The following is a 22,616-nucleotide window of genomic DNA, read 5'->3' on the forward strand; positions in this document are numbered from 1 at the left end:
CTTGCTTGCTTATTGGAATCACTTGGACATTTGAAAAAGAACTGATTACTGGGCCCCACCCACAGGGCTTCTGATATAGTAGTCTGAAATGTGGCCTGCACATCAGAATTTTAAAAGCCCCCTCAACCCGAATTCTAATATGCAGATAAAGTGAAGAACCGCTGATGTAGTGTTTGCCACGACTCCTTGTTATCTGACATTACTATACAATTGGCAATTTGTTCATCTGTTAAGACTGGTGGGGGTGATGGTTGGTGGAGAGAGAGAACACAGAGGTGAATTTTTTACACAAGCAGTATGAAATGTTTTCATAAGGTATTTAAAAGTGAGAGTCCTTTTAAAAATTTCTATTATCATAAAGACTTACGCTAGAAAATGATGACAATGGAATCAATGAAGTGAACACAAATCAACCCTTATAGTTAGCTTTCTAAGCCAAACATAACCACAAGATTAAGAAAACTTTTGAGAAGTTAAGAGATACATGAAAAGGTATGAATTAAAACTTTTATAAATTTAAGATTTTACTGAAGACAAGACCTACAATGGAGAGTAGATTATCAACATCTTGAAGACAGACAGACAATGTATTCATGATATAATAGATCAGTGAGTTGCTGTTAGATGAGTAAGATTTAGTGAGCTACCAACTGGGCATAAGGTAAATGACTCATTCTATAGCTCGCAAATACTCAGAATCCCATGAGTATCTAGGAAATGTTTTCAAATAACGAAAGAATATTTTGTTCTCATTCATCATAAGTGGGAGTTGAACAATGAGAACACATGGACATAGGGAGGGGAACATCACACACTGGGGCCTATCAGGGGGTGGGGGGCAAGGGGAGGGATACCATCAGGAGAAATACCTAATGTAGATGATGGGTTGATGGGTGCAGCAAACCACCATGGCACATATATACCTATGTAACAAACCTGCATGTTCTGCACATGTATCTCAGAACATAAAGTATAAAAAAAAATATTTTGTATCAACATTCTAAAATATTTATCTTTTAAAACTGAAGACCAAAGGAGGATATTTAGAAGGAATTAGGGTCATATCATGCTGGTATAGGATTCAGGTTAGTTGATCTACCATCATTAAAGGTATTCTAACTAGGGTAACCATATGGCTGGCTTTCTTAAGAGTCCCTGTTTATACCTGTTGTAAATCAATCCATGCCTGTTACTTATATTTAGTTCTGTATTTCATTTTCAAAAGTGTTAGTTCAGTTTGAACTAACTAGAATTCATATTTAAATAATATATTAAAATTTCTCCAAATGTAATTTAATTTCACACAATTTGCAGCAGGATCTTAGGTTTGGTTATAAATCCCACTGGCTAGATTTGTAGTCTTATTTATAAGCCAATATGTTATATTACACACACCAGCGTATATTTGGAATGTCTCTTCAGCTTTTCAAAGAGCATTTATATCTAGCATCTAATTTTGCCTTTGTTAACGTCACAAGAATCATATGAGATTGTGGTGTAGATGTATAGGTTTTCATGGGACTTCTACTTCATAGGGACAAATCTGTAAAGCACAGTCTCGATAATTTGGTTATTTTCTTCCAGAAACCAGAAGGCGGTGTTGTCTATGTCAAACATTACGTTAACCTATTCAACCATAGGGTAGGTTACTCTGATTTAGGTGGTATCTCCTTCCTCCTTGCTGAGCCATTTGGAAAGCTGCTACCAGGTGGAAAATTGCTCTGTTTAGAGCAATTAAGACATTTCATGTGCGCCTATTTAAAAGGCAGAAGCTTTAGAGCATATATGTCTGCCAGTTATTATCTATAAAATGTCTTAAGGACTATTTCAGAGAGAAGGGAAGCCCAGCAGCTGTTTCTGAGCTTCCTGCTAAGATTGCATCTGAGACTGCAATTTTATCTGTTTATAGGTTTAGTTTTCTTGCAGGCTTTTACTGAGAGAAATATTTGAAAACAAGAAATATCGTCCAAACTGTTCATTTCACAGGTAAGAAAATGAATTCAGAAAGCTTGCATGCCTTTCAAAGAGTAATTAAATATTGTTTTTCAGGTTTCAGCCCACAGCAAACCCACTAGAAAAACAATTCCTCAGCATGCCAAATGTTAAATGTTGTCCTTAATTAACTTATTCTGAAATGTTTTCTGGGCAGTACTTTCTCAAACTTTGGTTATAAAATAATCATCTGTCCACCTGTACTGGGATGATTGTATCATAAGACAGAGATGCCACTTTCGCCTATCTGGCTCCAATTATGCAAAACAGCATTTCCTTTAATTCTGTTTATCTTTGTGGGAAGAACAGAGGTCAACCAAATGCAAGATCTTCCTTTTATTTCCCATTTTCTTATTTCCTTTACTTGGAAAGAATCTGTAAGGAAACATGGCCCTGTGTAGTGTCTTTGGCTATTTTGACTTCCAGTAGGAAAAAGTGTTATCAGTTACCATGACAACCACATTTTCCCAGAGCTCCCTGCTGCAACTCATTTGCACTAAACAAGAACAAATCATTATTATTCAATGAAGGCTCTGATAAAGTTCTTTTCTTTTTGGTCGTTTTCAATACTCCTTGAAACCCTTCTTTCTACGAAGCGAAATGGCTCTCTAGGGACAATACACTGAGTTTTTCTAAGAGAATGTCACCTTTACCACCTATTTACCAAGCAAGCATAGTGCATGAGTACAGACCATGATATGTGACCTTCTGAGCACTTGTCAGAGATTTCTACTATGAGTAGACTTTGACTTAACCAAAAGTTCAAAAGATGTTTCTGATATTTCACAACTTACCTTTCTTCAAATTCTCATTTCTCCGCATGTATTGAAAGATGACTAGCATCATCAAATTTTTTTCATTCAAAATTAACTTTTCAAAGGGGCTTACACAATAAGAACTTTTAAACTTCATGATATCAATAAGATCAGACATGGAGTAAGTTTCAGATGGGGCCTGATCTAAAACATTCAATTACTTTACTTTTTTCTGCCTTCTCCTGTATCTACTTCCTCCTAAAGTTAGTTTTCCTTATCCACACAAAATGTCAGCCTATGGCTTCTAGGAATTCCATGCTTTCTCGTTTGTGTCTGGCATAAAATAAATATATCTCATGTAGCTTCCAGAAAAATCTCTCCTCATACTTCTTGTCTTGAATTGGGTCCTGTGCCCTAACCCTGGATCAAGTATTATGACCAGAAGGATAGAATATGCTGACTGATTTGAGTGCCTACTCCTTGGAGTACTGGTGTGGTGAGGGGGTACAGGTGGAAGGATGGGGAGGTTTCCCATGAAGCACATGGAGGAGAGGAATAGATATCTGAATAAATTAGGCAACTTTTACCAATATGAACAAGTTGGCACTCAGTGTCTCAGAATAGCAAATATTCTCTACAACCACAGAGCAAATATTCTAGAGTATTCTACAGTTCCTAAGCCCCTCCACAACAACAGTCTCTCTCTCTCTCTCTCTCTCTGTCTCTCTCTCTCACATACATGCAAACACACACATGCACACCGACACAATGCCTTCACTAAATCATGAGTTAAATTGTTGCCTTGGATCTTTATACCTATGATATTAATAAAAGAAATCTTTTGAGAGAAGATTGAAATGCCTGTTACAATCATTGATATAGAAGATTAGAATCTTCTATATCAGAGGCTGGCAAACTATAATATTTTAGGCTTCGTGGGCCATACAGTTTCTGTCCCAACTACTCAACTCCACCACTGTAGCAAAAAGTTGGCCATAGGTAAGAAGTAATCAAATGGACATGGCTGTGTTCCAATACAACTTTATTTACAGAACCAGGTATGGGATGGGTTTGGCCCACGGGCCCATTAGACCCCAGGTTGCTGATCCTTGCTCTGTATAATAAATTAAAATGAAGTGAAAGGAACTTGTACATTTATTTTTAACTGGTAGTGAAAACTCTAACTCATCTTGTTTTGCTCTTTTTTATGCTACCAGGAAGCTCAGAGCTAAATTTACTGTTCCCCTTAATAAGTACTGCTTCTCATTTTCTTTGGTATATGAATATCTTTCTTTCTATATGGTCTCATATCTCTGCTTTTATACTGTAAAACTTTCTTAACTCTGTGTCCTTTCTAATATTGTGAAGTCTTCATGTTTGACATAGATGAAGGGCAAATTGTATTTACAGCTTTCAGTGCTCTTTCTCTCTCTCTCCACCACACACACACAAGCACACACATACGCCACGGGGTCTCAATCTCCTTCAAACCCATTATACAAATAGACAAACTGAGACCCAGGTATCACCATAATCATGAAGCAAAGAAGTGCTAGTCCCTTGACTATCATCTTGATCTCTTGTGTCTGAACTCAGCTTATTCTAGAAATATAATAACAGAAATAGCAATACAAAGGAACACATATTTTCTAGAACTGTCACATTGCCACAGTGCAAATTGTTCCTAGTTTTACCTTAGATAACATACCACTAGACCTCTCTTTCTCTCTTCTTTCAACCTCTCTCTCCCTCTGTCTGTCCCTCTCTCCCTCTCTCAACCTCTGCTGCCTATTTTCCTCTTCCTTCTGTTGTCTCACAGCCTGAACTCTTACAGGCTCATCTTAAATCTTGGTTTTAACCTGTGTTTTTAAAGTCCCTTTGTCTCCCTGCTTCTTCTCCTTCAATTATATATGGATCCTGTGGCTTTCTTGACTTTGTTGCTGCCCTCATAGGATTATTGTTTCTGTGTCCGTTCCAAGAATCCTCCCTAGTCTATGCTCCCACTTTCATTCCTGACTTGCTGTAATCCCTCAAATGTTCTTGAATATAATTTCATTTCTGGTCTTTGGCTTTAATCTCTGGCTGTCAACATCATCTTTTCTCCTGTTCTTTTCTACAGCAGCTCCAGTCCAGGGGGCATATTTTTAATAGCCTTAGGCTAAAGAACCATCACAAGCAACTCTCAAAATTGGCCCTTAGTTGCCTTAGAAGGTAAAATGCAAGGAAGAGAGAAAACAACTAACAGAAGAGTAAACCAGACAAATGCAGTCATGTTAGTGTGCATAGAGTTTAGTTTCATTAGCCTCTGCTCACTACCATGTCAGCTGGAAACTGTGCATAAACCTCCCCAGAAAGGAACTGCAAGCCTATAACACACCAGGCATTAACGTGCAGCTAGAACAGATTTAATGGAGAAACTCATCATCTTCTCCCTATACCAGGCTCGATGAAATTATCCAAAAAATAATTACAGAGAAAACAATGCACTTTAATTTATCTTTGGAGATTATTATTGGAATGTTCTTCAACTCTATGATTTGGACTTTCTCACTAGAGATATTTTATTTTGGTTTTAAAAATAACTGGAGTCAAATATTTCTTTTTAATTCCAAAATTTTCCAAAAGACTAAGCTTTTTCAAGTACAAATTTCATTAGGGACCAAACAAGAAACCGAGCACATATTTCACTGAAATTTTCTCCTTCCCACTGAGACTAAGAAAATAAATTAGGTTAAAAACAAACACTTAGAAAAGCAAGTAGCTGGGAAGATGTACTCTGAAGCTTTGCTCAAAAAGTTGAGGCAGAGGTTTGTCAATATCCAGTTAATGTTATTAAAATTGAACAGCCTTGGATACCTACATGCATGAAATACTATGTGCTTAGGGCATCAGGAAAGCAAGACCTTATGAAAATATTTATTTAAAAGTTATGAATTATATTTCAAAGCAAGCATTAGAATACTCATCATCACAGAAAAATCAGAGTTTTCTATCATTTGGTATTGTTTTTATTTGATGTTATTTATCAGCATATGGGGGCCATAAACTTTTAGGGATAGGGTCTCTACCAGTCCTATTTTGACCCAGCCCACACAGATGCACACATACACACACACCACACCCGAGCTAAGTAATTTTTGACTCGTAAGAATTTAAAATTAAAAGTCATCCAATTAAAAGAATCACATTTCAACATTTTCTAGTCCAATTACAATGTAACTCAATTAAAAAATAAACACAGTTCTTTGGGAATACTTCTATTACATGAAGAAACAAACAGTGATATTATAGTTTGCTTTATTAATAACTTTAATCCTATTGAGTATTTGACATCACATTTTCAAACTGCTTGTAAGTTTTTCTTTCTCTTTAGAAAATAAAGCCATGAGATGAGTCAGGTTTATGACTAGCTATTTTGAGAAGAGGGATGGACATTTCAAAGAGGTGAACCAACTAAAATTCACACTCGTAGAACCATGACGAAACCAAGATTACAAAGCATTTCTGAGATCTTTATCCATGGAACCTAAAACCCATTCTAAGATACATTTAAAGAATCATCATATTACCTATATGCATAAAAATAATGAATTTCTGATATTAGATGTGCAATCAAAAAAGAGAATCTCTCAAGATACTATTTTGGAAGTGTATGAAATGAAAATCCAAGTAGCTTTATGTTATCATGACATTAAAAACTTTCTCTAGTTTCTGTATTGTAAAATTTTCTGTCTTTAAAGATTTCTCAAAAGAGAATAGAGAATCCAGTGGTCCAGGACAAGTTACCACAATTAATTTTTAAACCTGGTTCACCCATAGTAAGAAATGTGGTAAATTACTAAAATCAGTTATACTAACACATTAAGATTATTATTACTGTGATAGTGATTTATATTTTATCACGGGGAGAAGAACTTCAAGAATAGCCATCTGAAGGGTTTTTACTCACAGCACTTCTGATACCAAATGTGTGGGGGTTTTTTCACACCAACAACCAGTTATGCAACAATTCAGACACCAACTGCATGTCCTAGAATTCAACTCAATTTTGGCACAAACTACCTAGAGTTAGCACAGGCCCTACAGGTTGAGGGCTCAGTCCCAAAAGACTGCCCCCACTTCAGATGCAAGTCACAAGTGCCATCTGCACTTCTGACCCATCAGCTATAAACTGGGGATTCCCATGATCCCCTCCAATGTTTGATAATTTGCTAGAACAACTCACAGAACTCAGGAAGGTACTTTACTTACTGTTACTGGCTTATTATAAAAGATACAACTCAGGAACCCAAATGAAAGATATGTATATGGCAAAGTATAAGGGGTGGAGGAGCTTCCATGCCCTTTCCAGGTGAACTACCTTGTCAGCACCTCCATGTGTTTGTCAATCAAGAAGCTCTCTGAACCCCATTCTTTAGGGGTTTTATAAAGGTTTCATTATGTAGGCATGACTGACTGGCCATTGGCAAATGTTGGAGGCTAAGGCTGAAAGTTCCAACCTTCTGATCATGCTTTGGCCTTTCTGGCAACCAGCCCCCATCCTGAAGCTATCTATGGCCCACCAAGAATGGCATCTCTGAAACAAAAGATGCTCCTATCACCCAGAAAATTCCAAGCAGTTAGGAATCCCCTGTCAAGGAATCAGGGACAAAGACCAAATATATGATTTTTATTATATCACACCCTCTGATTAACTGTGAAAACATAATTAAGAATTTTGTTTCCTTTTTTAGTTTGATATATGATGATAATAGAGTCAGAAGCAACATTTATTTTAATGAGTATTTTGATAAAATAATGGATCCACGGAAGTGGAGAGGTCTGACAAATTATGGATCACAGTGTTCAATATCTCATGGCTATATGAGAGTTACAATAATTTCAGATGCGTTTACATTTCTTGTACATATACTAAAACCATAAATTATGGATGAGATGCTGAGAGAATCATAAAAAACCCATGGTACATTCAATCCAACTTTTTCTCTCTGACAACAGTATTCTTTAAACAAACACCTCAAATATTTACTCATATAATCTCAAATATCTCCATTTATTTCTATTTCCTGCAATAGAATGTAAATTCTCCTGATAACAGTTATATATTCCAAAGCCTGCTCTCTATTATTTTTTAAACCCCTTGAAATGTTTCCTTTCATCAAGTTTAAAATGAAAACAGCGGGGCAGGGAAGTGTTACCCTGCATTGGACTCCCTGTTTCCTGGTGGAGGTCTCTTTCTCCATGTGAAAAATATTGCCCTTCTCTTTTTCTTCTCTCTCGCTAAAATAACTCTCCCGACTCCATTTCCCTGTTAATAGGATGTTCCTATAATTGAAAAGAGGAATGACTAAGCTTAGTGACCCAGGAGCTGCCAGCTGGTCTCAAAGGGTAGAACTATCGAGGGAAAGAAAACAGCAACATCCCTCCCTTTAACATTCTCTTCTACAATTTAAGGGCTTCCTCTTTTTAATTTCCCTGCCCAGATGAAATACTACATTTTACTCCATGTTCTGCTTCTGTTGCCTGGTGCTTTTACTTCAGCTGGGGTCAAAGAGACGAATGCCTGGGCTATTAATCTAGCACAGGGAGCCAGCAAGTCCCCTCTCTAATGATGATGTATAATAACTGTGAGTTAAGAGGAAATCTTCTGCTTTGCACTCTATTAACTACACTTCATTTTTTATACTTACCAAACTTAGTCCAACTTAGAAAATTATCACTATTTTTCCCTCCTATTATCTTCTCTTTCTTTGAACTAATGGGGAAGCCACTTAAATTACTTAACTTTTGGAAATTGGCTTAGAATATGTCCAGTTGCCCTAAGCCTAGTTTCAGTTCAATTCTATCTTCAAATGCATGATTATTTGTAAGGCACAGGCATGTGGACCTGATGGAAATTAACAGTATTGAGCATTATTCTAGAAGTCCACCAGTCTATAAACTCCATGAAGAGAGAGACCATCCCTGTCTTATTTGCTGTTATATTCTTAGGGTCTAGTACTGTTCAGGCACTTGATAAATAACTGTTGAGTGAATAAATAGATGTCTTTCTCCATCAAGCCATCAAAAAATATTCCAAATAGTGTTTGTCTTTATAAGCTCAATTTACAGAACTTAACAAAGACCTCACTTAAATTTGAGTGATGTTCTATATTAAACTATGGGGAATAGGACATTCACAGGTGATTCTGTGTGATCATCATTATTATTATTATAAATGATGTTGTGACAAGAAGATGTTACTCACCAGTGAAATAACAACTTACATCAGGAAATTAGAGCAGAATAGTCTCTCAGCTGAGCCATTGTTTGCTTATTTATTACTGGTGTTCCATATTTGGACAATATCTGGCTTCCGCTTCATAGTGGAAGTAGAGTACTTTTAGTGCTCTGATTTCAATGAGTGTTCAGTACCTGGGAACATATTCCTAAGAGGCCTACTAGTCACTCATTGTAGAGAGTAAATTATATATAATTATTTCCATAAACATTTACCGACTTCATTTATGTGTGGGATAATGTACTAGGTCCTATTGAGTTTGTCCAATGATTAGGAAAGAGATTAGTCATCAAACTAAACAAAGAAAAACCCAGTTTAGCCACAACACAAACCACTCCACCTTCTTCAATACAGTTTAGAATATTTTTATTTAAGTGCATTCTGCAATATTTAAATAATGTGCATGAAGGGAAAAAATAGAAAATCTGGAAAATTTTATTATTCAGTTGGAATATGCAAGCATGTTTGTGTTAATACAGTAGCTACCTTTAATTATTGGTTAATTTAAACTACTTCTCATTCTTTTATCTTAGCTCTTTTTTTCCCTCCTAAGGACTTTAATGTGACTACATCTTGGAATGACTTCCTGCCTTTGCAGGAAACAGGCAGCTTCCTGACTGAGACGGAAGTTACTAGTCCTTACTGCCGGTTCGTTTTCATTGTCCTGGTTGCCCTCAAGGTTATCCCCAACCTTAGCTCCAGTTGTCTGTTTCCCAAATTTGACTGGGCTTCCTTCATACTATATTGCATGACAAGGTCTAGCAAAAGATTAGCTCAGTCTCAACTCTGTAAAAATGGTTTGCCATTTACACTTCTTTCTTTCAGCTTCACAGAAGTGCAGTCTGTGCAGTCACACAGGATACCACACTCAGATGAGCTGCATGCTGTCATTATTTTGAAATGTTTAATGATTTTATCTTTGAACTTGTGTTTTACAAGTAAAGTCCAATGGGACCATGAAGTATGCATAATAGCAAAGAGGATACGTAGAAGAAAGAAGAAAGCTTTATATTTTAACACTTTCTTTGTGCTTGTTCAACAAGAGGCCCTGCAGTTCCATTTTGAACTGGGCTTCACAGATGATGTAGCCAGTCCTGCTCTGAGGAGAAATATTGGAAAATGGGATCCAAACTAGAATTTCTCCTAAAGAAAACGTCAGAGAACTTGACTTTCAAAACTGCTCTTTGAATATCATCAAAAGTTTTGCTATAGTGAATCTTTATGATAAATACAGTACCTATCTAGTAAAGCAATTTAATTATCGCAGGCTGTACTAATAACCATAATAAACTCCACTCCAATAGTATTCTACGTAGACAAGTCTTCCAGCCTCGGGCCTCTCCTCATTAAACTGCAATTAGTATGATAAATGGAGAGTGTGATTTTGCTGCAGCCAGTATTAGCCCTACTTACTCATGAGGTGACAGGGGAAGCCATCAGAGACAGAATTAAAAATATTTAAATAACAAGGAAAATGGTAGGGTTTGCTGCCTTCTGGCCATTAGTCCAACACATCTGTGTGCAGGTACATCTCACACATTTCAGCTGTAACTGATGAAGATCTCAGATAAGCACTGATGTTAAAATCAGTTAATACAACCCAGTGACTAAACATAGTCTGTCCTTGGAAGGTCATAAGTGTTGTGAGAATTCAAGATGACTATAATCTTAACAAAGCATTAATGGGCAATCTGACTAAATAAGATGGCTGCTATGGATGACTTCTAAAACACTGTGCATTCTTAATCAGGTGATGAGATATTTCACATTTGCTAATGGTATAGTCCCCACGGCATTGTAGTACCACATATATTAACATTTATTTAATTTAAAATGCATCCCTTAACAAGAAGGCTTTGGTGGATATGGCTTTATTGAAACCTAAAGCTAAAACATATTACATAATTGGATTCTAATCTGTGAAGACATGCTATACTCCAGTAATCAGATTTCCGGAGAATCCCTGTATCCTTGCAGTATACTCAGTTTTAATCCGAGTTTCTCTGAATAGGCTTCTGTTCCTTAACATCAAATATTCCTCAAGGAAAGATAGGTTGAAAATTATAATTTTAATAAATAAATACTGAGGGGAAGAATACCTTACACAAAATACTCTGCCACGTTCTGCTAGATTTTTAAATTCTTTTAAAAGAAGTACCATCTACTATATTTGATTTTACTTGGTCAATGCTAGAAATGATGGTTATTTTTATTTTGTTCTCATCCAAATATTTTATCACCAAATGGAGAGGGCTACCTTGGCTTTGGGTTGCATTGATTCACCATTAAAGTTTATTGTAAATGTGATTTAAAAAAAAAAAAAGGTATAAATCCACATTTTATTCAGATTTTTGTGTCCTTTAAAATAAAACACTAAAACATAGTGTGTCAAGGACTATAATCTTTTGCAAATGACCCCAAGTCTGTGTGTCCAGTCCTGACATTTGTTTCTGAGATCTGCACCCAATTCCAAGCCCTCTACCAGGACCTCCATTCACAAGAGGCTTCCAAGTGATCTTCATCCTTTGTTCTCTCAGTTCACTAAAGAGCAGCAAGCTAGGATTCATCTCGATTGCCTCCTTTTCCAAAATTTATTTAAATTTTGTCATCAAATCCTGTCAATTCTGCCTCTAAGACATCTATCACATTCTCTTCTTTGGCACTCCCACAGACATAGTGGGGAGTTATCTCTATAGGTTCTGTTTTTAGATTTATCAATATTTCCCTCCCTCATAGAATTGCCATCTCCACTACTGTTACTGATCTTGATACTGTCCACTGCCACTACATCTTTACTTTGTACTTATGGGATATACAAATATTTCAATTAACTATGACTTCAAGATTAATGCATAGATTACTTAACTAAATTACTACTTAAACTTTATGTATTAACATCATTAGAATATAAAAATATTTATCAAAACAGAAAGACCTCTGTACCTGTTAATAGTATGTATTAATTTGAGCCTCAATTCTCAAAATAAAAACAGAAAAATTAATGGTGAGATGAAGAATAAGATGATATTTACTATCTATGCAGAGCATTTCCCTTGTGCCAGGCATTGTGTTAAGGATTTTACATATATTATCTCATACAATCTTTGTAAAAACCTAGTGAAGTAGCTTATCCGTCAAGCGCACGTTTTAATCATACTTTGTCTTCTACATACGAAGAGAAACACTGGTGTCTGCTAGCTGATCTGAAGCATCAGAGCTTGTCTTGAAAGTTTGCTGCTTTTAGTGACAAATGTTTCTCATCACATGCTTACTCCTATTATTCCAGTTAGGGCCTTATCGCTTCATATCCTGTTGGCCTTAGTGAAGAAAAGTTCCTGCAAGAGGCATACTACCTTGCTTTGTGTGCCTTCATTCCATGAGCTTTCACATCCTGCCCTTCCCCTGGTACCCAGCAGCAGGGTTGAAAAAAGGCCAGGGGGTACATGGTGCGATAGACACTTGGTGTGACTCATCCTCTGAGAGTTTGAAGTATGGAAAATTTGCTTATGCCAGTCATTGCTATCCTTCTATCTCCTTAAGAACAATGAATCTGCATAGATGGATCTCTCACTGTAGCAGGCCCAGAGCAGAATTTTCTTTTTCCCAACTTGCTTTTCAAATAATTTTTACTCTTTTTCTTTTTGAATATGTCAGAAAACACTTTGAACAACAACAACAAAAAAAAAACACTGAATATTCTTTACTGATATTTCCTCATGATCTCAAATGCATTATGCCTATCCATACTCTATTAACACGTTCAAATTGTTTGTCATTACATTTCATTAGGGGACAACATTCAATCTTGACTCATAAGTACAACTGCATTGGAAAAGCAAATGGGGTAGAAAGGGAAGAAAAGACTTACTATGGCTGGCTACTAGCCCTTCCTCTTAATGTTCTTCAAGCCAACCTTGACTGGATTTTTCAGGCCTCAGCAAGAGGTTATACACTGTACTTAAGTATCCATTTATCCTCCCTTACGCTTCACCCTCTAAGAACACTAAATGCTTGTAGTTTTTCTAATATGCCAAGCTTTTTCATATCTTGGTACCTCTGCAAATACTGTTTCCTTTGTCTGGAATATTTTTCTCCCCCTTTTTCACCTGGTAACATTAAAGATACTTGAAAATCTAGTACAGATGACTTTCCTTTTAATCAACTTCGTCCTGGAAAGTTAATCACATTTTCAGTGATTAACTTGTAGATATGAAGTACTATTGATACATATATCACTTGGGTTATAATGTCCTTCTTTGTATGTCCATTTCTATTTCTTCTTGAGAGTAGAGCCCATTCCTAGTGTAATTCCCTGGCACTTAGTAGTTCCAAAATTTACAAAAATTTAGTTGCTGAACACTAACTAAAAAAAATCTGAAATTACATCAATGTTAGGTTGTAGATTTTTATTTTCCTATGCTGGACAATATAAACTTTTCAGTGCAGAGATACTGTTTCCCCTCTATTTGCTCCACTCACTAGAACTAAAGTACATGCAATGTCCAAGAGGACTGGTGATAGGTAATTACTCTTGTCAGGTGCTTTCGACTAGCATCAAAATCAGGCCCTTTATAGCACATATTCATATAAATGACAGCTCAAGTCAAACCTATCTATCTCCCGAAATAGATGAAACCATTTCCCACCCTTCAAACATTCTTTTCTCTTCTCTAAGGTTATGTCAAAAATCATCATCATTAATAGTCAACATGTCCACTTCACTCAATGAAACTTCCAAAGAATTTGTTATTCTTTTAGAATTCTATACGAAATAACATCGTTCCAAAGCAACTACGAAGCTCCAAAGAAAACACGGTGGAAAAGATACCTGTCATTAGCAGATATCTACCAATATTGTCATCAGTATTATCATCGTTATCATTGCATAATAAAGGCCTTTGTTATCAAATTACTTCATTTGAATTAATATGAAATCACTCATGGCATTTTTTCATTCATTCACCGATTGATTTATTCCTTTTCTTGCACCTCACCTCCCTCATAATTTTTGACACCTTATAACTTTTTTTTAAACTGGAAAAGTATAATTAGATGACACAACAAGAATTAAAACACATACTCACTAACACTCTCTCTCTCTCTCTCTCTCTCTCTCTCTCTCTAATTCTGAGGAAAGATGGAAACCATGTTAAATTCCAGTTCTGGTGAAACTTTTGACTGTGAAATACATTTATGTAATTCTGTAAGGCCTCTGTAAAATGTGGCAAAATCAAGCAAGTTTCTCAAAAACCATGTAGGATATCTAGTTAAGTAAAAGGATAATAAAAAAAATTATCTTTATAAAATGGGAAGACTGACATTATGTCTATTATTAAACAGTGCTTCTTGTTGGAAGAACAGATGATATTCTGAGAGAAATAAACACTCTTGTCCATTTTTATATCATGAACAAACTAATATTTGTAGGGAAGAGGAAAGATGGTCCTTCACGTTCTCTTTAAAACAGGAATATTCCCACTATACAGAAGAATTGTATTTTAGAAAGACAATTTCATGAACTAAGGCTGAAAAATCTCCCAGACCGTGGCTGCTATGACTTCTCAAATCAGCAATCATGCACAGAAAAGAGTGCTAAAAGAGACCCCTCTCTTTTCTTCCCATCCTCAGCCTTTTTTCTCTACACTTTTCAAAAGCTCACAAACAGTAAATACCCACACAAAAGAGGAATCACAAATGACAAATTAAAGGTAAGTTTCTCGCATTTGCCAGAGAGGATTTAGAAAATGTGCCATAATTTTATACAATGCTGGTGCAGCAGGTGAGTCTAGAAAATCATTTTGGTTTTCGATTTCAGAAATAATTCTGTTTTATACTGGCAGATTAACACTCTTCCAAAGATGACCAAAGTAAGTCCCAGAATTAAGTCATAGTTGTAACTCTTCTGCTCCTTTTTCTGTCTTGCTGAATTTAATAATTTACTCTTCAACATTCCAGTAAAAGTATTGCCAATTTTATTAGTCTTTAAATCGGCCAGAAAAAGACATACCACCCAATAGCAAAATAGCCAAGAATTCAAACAAGCATGAAAAGGGGTATTTAAATACCCAACGAATATGTGTGAAGGTGTTCTGAGTTGCTAATCATCGGAGAAATGCAAATTAAAACCACAACAAAATATCACCATATACTGAATAGAATGACAAATTTTTAAGAAGACCGAAAATCTAAAATATTATGAGGATATGAAGTAAGTAGGAATTCCATAAACTCTTGGTAGGATTGTAAATGGACTCAACTACTTTGTAAAACTGACACTTTCATCAGCACCTACACAAGTGGAACACAAGCATATATATATTTTCAACTGAAATATGTACAAAAAAATCCATGCACAGGAGTGTTAATTGCAGCTTTCTTCATAACAACCCAAAACAAGAAACAACATAAATGTTCTGCCACAGTAAAATGTATAAATATTTGTGGTAGGATCAACCAACGAAATGTTATATAGAAATAAAAATTAATGATATACTGCTATACATAGAAAATACATGAAATACACAACATAATGTTGTTGGAGAAGCCAGACACAAAAGAATACATACCTGACCACTTCGTTTATGTAAAGCCCAAAAAAGTGAAACTATTCCATGATGTTAGGAGTCAGGATGGTAATCTTTGGGCAGGAAGGGGTGGTGGTGATCAGAAGGGGCAACAAAGGGGGCTTCTGGAGTGTTGTTCATGGTCTGTTTCTTGTTCTGCCTAGTATGGTTACACACGTGTTTTTACTTTATAAAACTTACTGATGAACACTTTTGCTTCACTGCTCTCTATGTATGTTATACTTCAATTAATAAGTTTATTTAAAAAGAAAAGAGAGACCATGACAAGTACTACTTATACACTAAGTTTGTGTGAAATACTTTTTTTTTTTAACTGTTAATCTCCAGATAGTCCCTTTAAATCCTTTTCCTCTCCCCCTAACCTCCCCAATTCCCACTTTATTTGACTCCAGCTGTGATGCTTTCTCCCCTGGCAGCAGCAGCCTGTAGCCCAGCCAATGTTCTTGCCTGCAGTCTGGTCTCAGTCCCATTCATTTTCATTCTTTACTTTGCAAATAGGATATTTGTATTTTTAAAAACATCCTGTATACAAAATAGTGTGATAATAAATGTACAGTTTAGCGAATATGAACAGAAAATAATTTCGCAAAATAAACACCTTTGTACTTACACCATCCTGCTTAAGCAACAGACACTAGTTTTTCAAATCTGTTGTCTCTTGACAATCCCAATCTCCATCTTTGCATCAGAGGTATTCAATATCCTGAATTTGGTGTTAAACATCTCCTTGCTTTTATTTATAGTTTTATAACATAAGGTAGTAGTTGTAAACTAAATATCAACACTAACTAAAAATAGTTTGAACAATATTTTGTTTGGTCTTCCTTGTTTTGATTTTTTTGTTGTTTTACTTGTTTTGAAATTTAAGTTATGGAATCTCACAAGTGTATTCGGTTGTAAGCTTTTTTCTTCCTCACTGGTATATTGGTATGTTACTGAGATTAATCCACCCAGATGCCTGGACCTTTATTTCATTCTTTTTTCACTGCTGAATAATATACATTGTATAAGTACACTACAAATTACTTATTATGTTTTTAATATGTGTATTGTTTTCAGTCTTTTTGTCATTTAAAATAGCAATCTTATGAGCATTCTTTTGTGTACCTCTTGAATATGTACAAGAGTTTGTAGGTTATACATCTAGGAATGGAACTACTGGGTCCTCAAGTATGCACATTTTCAAATTTACTAGGTAATGCCAAATTATTTTACAAAGTAATTGAACCAAAATGACTCCCTGTTGTCTGCATCTTTACTTAGTGTTGTCATTATTTTTAGTCATTCTAGTTAGTGTGTAATTTTATCTAAACATTTCCATACATTTAATGGCATTTCATTTGAATTTCCTCTTCTATGAAAATACTAATCATGTAATTTGCTCATCTTTCCCCCTCACCGTAGCCTTTTTCATGTTGATTTCTGACAGTATTTATATACTCTGAATATGACAGTTTTTTCAGTAATCAGTGTTACAAATATCGTTTTCCACTATGCCTAGTCTTTTCTCTCTTTATTGTTCCTTTCAATAAAGAGAAGTCCTTAAATTTTATATATGAAATTATCAATATTTTCTTTAATGGCTTGTGCTTTTATGTCTTATTTAATAAATTCCTCCCTACCCAAAGGTCATAAGGATTCATCCTTTAATTTATTGCCTTTCACATGTACGACCATGATCAATACTGAATTTATTTTTGTATATGGATGAAATCGATGTCTGTCTACTGTTACATTTTTTCCACATAGATAACCATCACTTCCCTTGCCATTTAATGAATAGGTCATCCATACCCCACTGATTTACAGTGATTCTCTGTCATACATCAAGTTTCCATTCACATTTGCACCTATTTTTGGCTCATTTACCACTGGCAATACCAAAGTGTCTCAAGACATTACCCTTTTAAAAGAGAAAACTAAAAATATTTGTATTCATTAAGTTAAGCGGAATTAAAATTATTAGCCTTAATTTAGTGACTAAATATTTGTGTTTTGCAGTGAAGATCCAAGAAACAAACAATAGCATCAAATAAAAACATGAAAATAGTTCTTTTGCAGCAAAATTTATCTGAAAACTTTCATTGCACATAGAATACATTTCTATCCACTCATTTAAAAATTCAGGTAATTATACTTTGAAGTGCTTTCAGTGCTATCTTTATAAACCTGTATAAGCTAAGACATTTTTGACTACACATGAATTATGGTTTTGTTAAAATTCTTTCTGGGTCAAGTGATATTTTTCTTAATCCAGGGAATATCTAGTTAGAAACAAAGATAAAAATCTACTTATGTTCAGTTCTTAATTATCAAATTTATTCAATAAAGTGCTTTTACTTTTAGCTGTGACTCCAGAAGGAAATGGTGCCAATATTAATCACAGTATTTTCATAAAAATTTTTTAATCTTTTTATTCTTTTTATTTCATACAAGAAAGTTTATGTATTATATATATATATTTGGAGGAATATATACATATTTGGAGGAATATATATAATATATATTATATATATAACATAAGGTAGTAGTTGTAATCTATATATATATCAAAACAAATAAAATCAAAGCAAGCAAAACCAAACAAAATATTGCTTAAACTATTTTTAGTTAGTGTTGATATTTACTATACAACTACTACCTTGTTATATATATATATTTTAATACATTATATATTTATATATATTACATATAATTATATATTATATACATTATACAATTTTACCGACATTATATATTTATACATTACATATTTTATGGATATATTTATATATTATATATTTTATGGCTATTATATATTTATATATTATATATATGTTATGGATATTATATATTTATATATTATATATATTTTATGGATATTATATATTTATATATTATACATATTTTATGGATAGTATATATTTATATATTATACATATTTTATGGATATTATATATTTATATATTATATATTTTATGGATATTATATATTTCAATATTATATATATTTATGGATGTTATATATTTCTATATTATATATATTTTTATGGATATTATATATTTATATATTATATATATTTTTATGGATATTATATATTTATATATTATATATATTTTTATGGATATCATATATTTATATATTATATATAAATATATTTATATTATATAAATATATTATATATGAATATATTTATATATATTTATATAATATATATAATATATATAATATATATAATATATTTATATAAATATATATAATATATTTATATATAATATATATTATACATTTATATAAATATATATTATATATTTATATATTATACATATTTATAAAATATATATAATATATAATTATATAATATATATTATGTATAATTATATATTATATATTATGTATAAATATACAATATGTATTATATTATGTATAAATATACAATATGTATAATATATATTATGTATAAATATACAATATATAATATATATTATGTATAAATATACAATATATAATATATAATGTATAAATATACAATATATAATATATAGTATAAATATAATACAATATATAATATATAATGTATAAATATACAATATATAATATATATTGTATAAATATACTATATATAATACATATATAAATATATGATATATAATATATAATATATAAATATACTATATATTAATACATTATATATACTATATAATATAGTATATATAATATACTATATATAATATATACTATATATAATATATACTATGTATAATATATACTATATATAACATAGTATATATAATATATTATATATAATATACTATTATAGACTATATATTACATATAATATACTATAATATACTATATATTATATATAATATAATATATAATATACTATATATAATATATAAATATACTACATTATATATAATATATAAATATACTACATTATATATAATATATACTATATATAATATAGTATATATAATATATACTATATATAATATAGTATATATAAATATACTACATTATATATAATATATACTATATATAATATAGTATATATAAATATACTATATAAAATATATAATATAGTATATATAAATATACTATATAAAATATATAATATATAGTATATATTATATACTATATAAAATATATAATATATAGTATATATTATATACTATGTAAAATATGTAATATATATTATATACTATATAAAATATATAATATATAGTATATATTATATACTATATAAAATACATCATATATAGTATATATAATATACTATATGTAATATATAATATATGGTATATATAATATACTATATATAATATATAATATATAATATACTATATATAATATATAATATACTATATATACCATATATTATATATAAATGTACTATATAATATATATTATATATAAATATACTATATAATATATAATATATAAATATACTATATATAATATATAATATATAAATATACTATACATAATATATAATATATAAATATACAGTATATATAACATATATTATATATAAATATACAGTATATATAATATATATAATATATTTATATTTACATATATATTATATATAAATATATAAATATAATATAATAAAATATAATATATATAAATATAAATATATATTATATATAATATACAGTATGTATATTATATATTATATATATTATATATTTATATAATTATATAATTATATATATATAATATATATTATATATATAAATATACAGTATACATATAAATACTGTATATTTATATATATAATATATATTTTTATAAATAAATATACATAGTATATATATAAAATATATATATTCCTCCAAATTTCTTTATTCACTCACCTATTGATGGACATTTAGGTTCTGTCCATATCTTGGCTACTGTAAATAATGCTGCAGTGAACATGGAAGTGCAGATAGCTTTTTGAGATAGTGATTTAGTTTCTTTTGCATAGATATCCAAAAGGAGGACTGCTGGATAAGAAGGTAGCCCTATTTTAAACTTTTTGAGGAACTTCCACACTGTTTTCCACAATGGCTGCATCAATTTACATTTCCACCAACAGTGTACTAGGATTCACTTTTATCCACATACTGGACAACATTTATCTTTTGTTTTTATTATAATAGCCGTTCTAACAGGTGCGAGGTGATAGCTCACTGTTTTTTACATAGAATTCTTTTCATTTTTATTTATTTCTTTGTTGTTATTGACAAATTTTAATTGTATATATTTATGGAATAAAAATCGATGCTATGATACATGTATATAATGTGGAATGATTAAATCAAGCTAAATAACATAACCGTCACTTCAAGTATTTATCATTTATTCCTCCTGTCTAATGAAACACTATACCTTTTGGCTAAGTTCTCCTCATTCCCGTATCTCCACAGACTGTGATAACCACCATCCTACTTTCTGCTCCTGTGCATTTGATTTTTCTTAGCTTTCACATATAAGTGAGAACATGTGCTATCTGAACATCTCTCTTTCTGTGCATGGCTTATTTCATTTAGAATAATGTCCCCTAGATTCATCCATGTTGTTGCAAATGACACAGTTTTTCTCTTTTTTAAGGCTGAATAATATTCCACTGTGCATATATATATATATATATATATATATATCTCACATTTATCTTTATCCATTTATAGGTTGATGGACACTTATGTTGACTCCACAACTTGGCTATCATGAATAGTGCTGCAATAATCATGCGGGTGCAAATATGTCTTCAACATGCTGATTTCAAATCCTTTGGATACATACCCAGAAGTGAAATTTCTGGATTATATGTCAATTCTCTTTTTAGATATCTGAGAAACCTCCATACTGTTTTCTGCTGTGGCTTTACTAATTCACATTCTCACCAACAGTATGCAAGGGTTCTCTCTTCCATATCCTTCACCAACACTTGTTATCTTTCATCTTTTTGATAATGGGTATTCGGACAAACATGAAATGATATTTCATTGTGGTTTTAATTTGCACTTCCCTGATCATTAGTGATGTTGAGCATTTTTTAATTTATGTGCTGCCATTTGTATGTATTCTTTTGAGAAATGACTGTTCAGGTACTTTGACCATTTTTTAATCTGATTATTTTCTTGATATTGATTTCTCTGAGTTACTTAAATATTTTGGATATTAATCTCTTATCAGATGTACGGCTTGAAAATATATTCTATCATTTCATAGTTTGTTTCTTTACTCTGTTGTTACCTTTGCTGTGAGAAGTTTTTCAGTTTGACGCAATCCCATTTGTCTATTTTAGCTTTTGATGCCTGTACTTCTGGAGTCATATCCAAGAAATCATTGCCCAGACCAGTGTCATACAGCATTTCTCCTATGTTTTTTTCCTAGTACTTTTATAGTTTCAGGTTTATGCTAAAGTCTTTAGTCCATTTTGAGTTGATTTTTGTATATGCTGTGAGATAGGGTCTAATTTCATTCTTCTGCATGTGGATATCCAGTTTTCCCAAAACCCTTTACTGAAGAGACTGTCCTTTTCCATTGTTTGTTCTTGGCATCTTTGTCAAAAATCAATTCACTGTAAATGCATGGGTTTCTTTTTAGGCTCTCTATTCAGTTCCATTGGTTGATGTGTCTATTTTTATGCCTGTACCATGCTCTTTTAGCCCATCTATCCCTGGTGTTCCATTAATGGAACGCTAAGCATGTGGGAGTTATTTATATCCTACTGTTAAGGTCATCGCCAAGATCTGACTGCAAAAATTCCAAAAGTTACAACCTCAGGCCTAAATGGGTTAATTACTACATCTTTGTAATATAGTTTGAAGTCAGGTAGTGTCATGGCTTCAGCAGTTTTCTTTTTGCCCAAGATTGCCTTGGCTATTTGGTGGGGTGTGTGTGTGTGTGTGTGTGTGTGTGCACATGCACATGTGCATCATGTACGTGGCTCCACAGGAATTTTGGATTTTTTTCTATTTCTGTGAAAAATGACATTGGAATTTTGATAGGAATTGCCCTGAATCTATAGAC

This window comes from Pan paniscus, chromosome X (genome assembly GCF_029289425.2).
Source record: "Pan paniscus chromosome X, NHGRI_mPanPan1-v2.0_pri, whole genome shotgun sequence".
Lineage (NCBI taxonomy): Eukaryota > Metazoa > Chordata > Mammalia > Primates > Hominidae > Pan > Pan paniscus.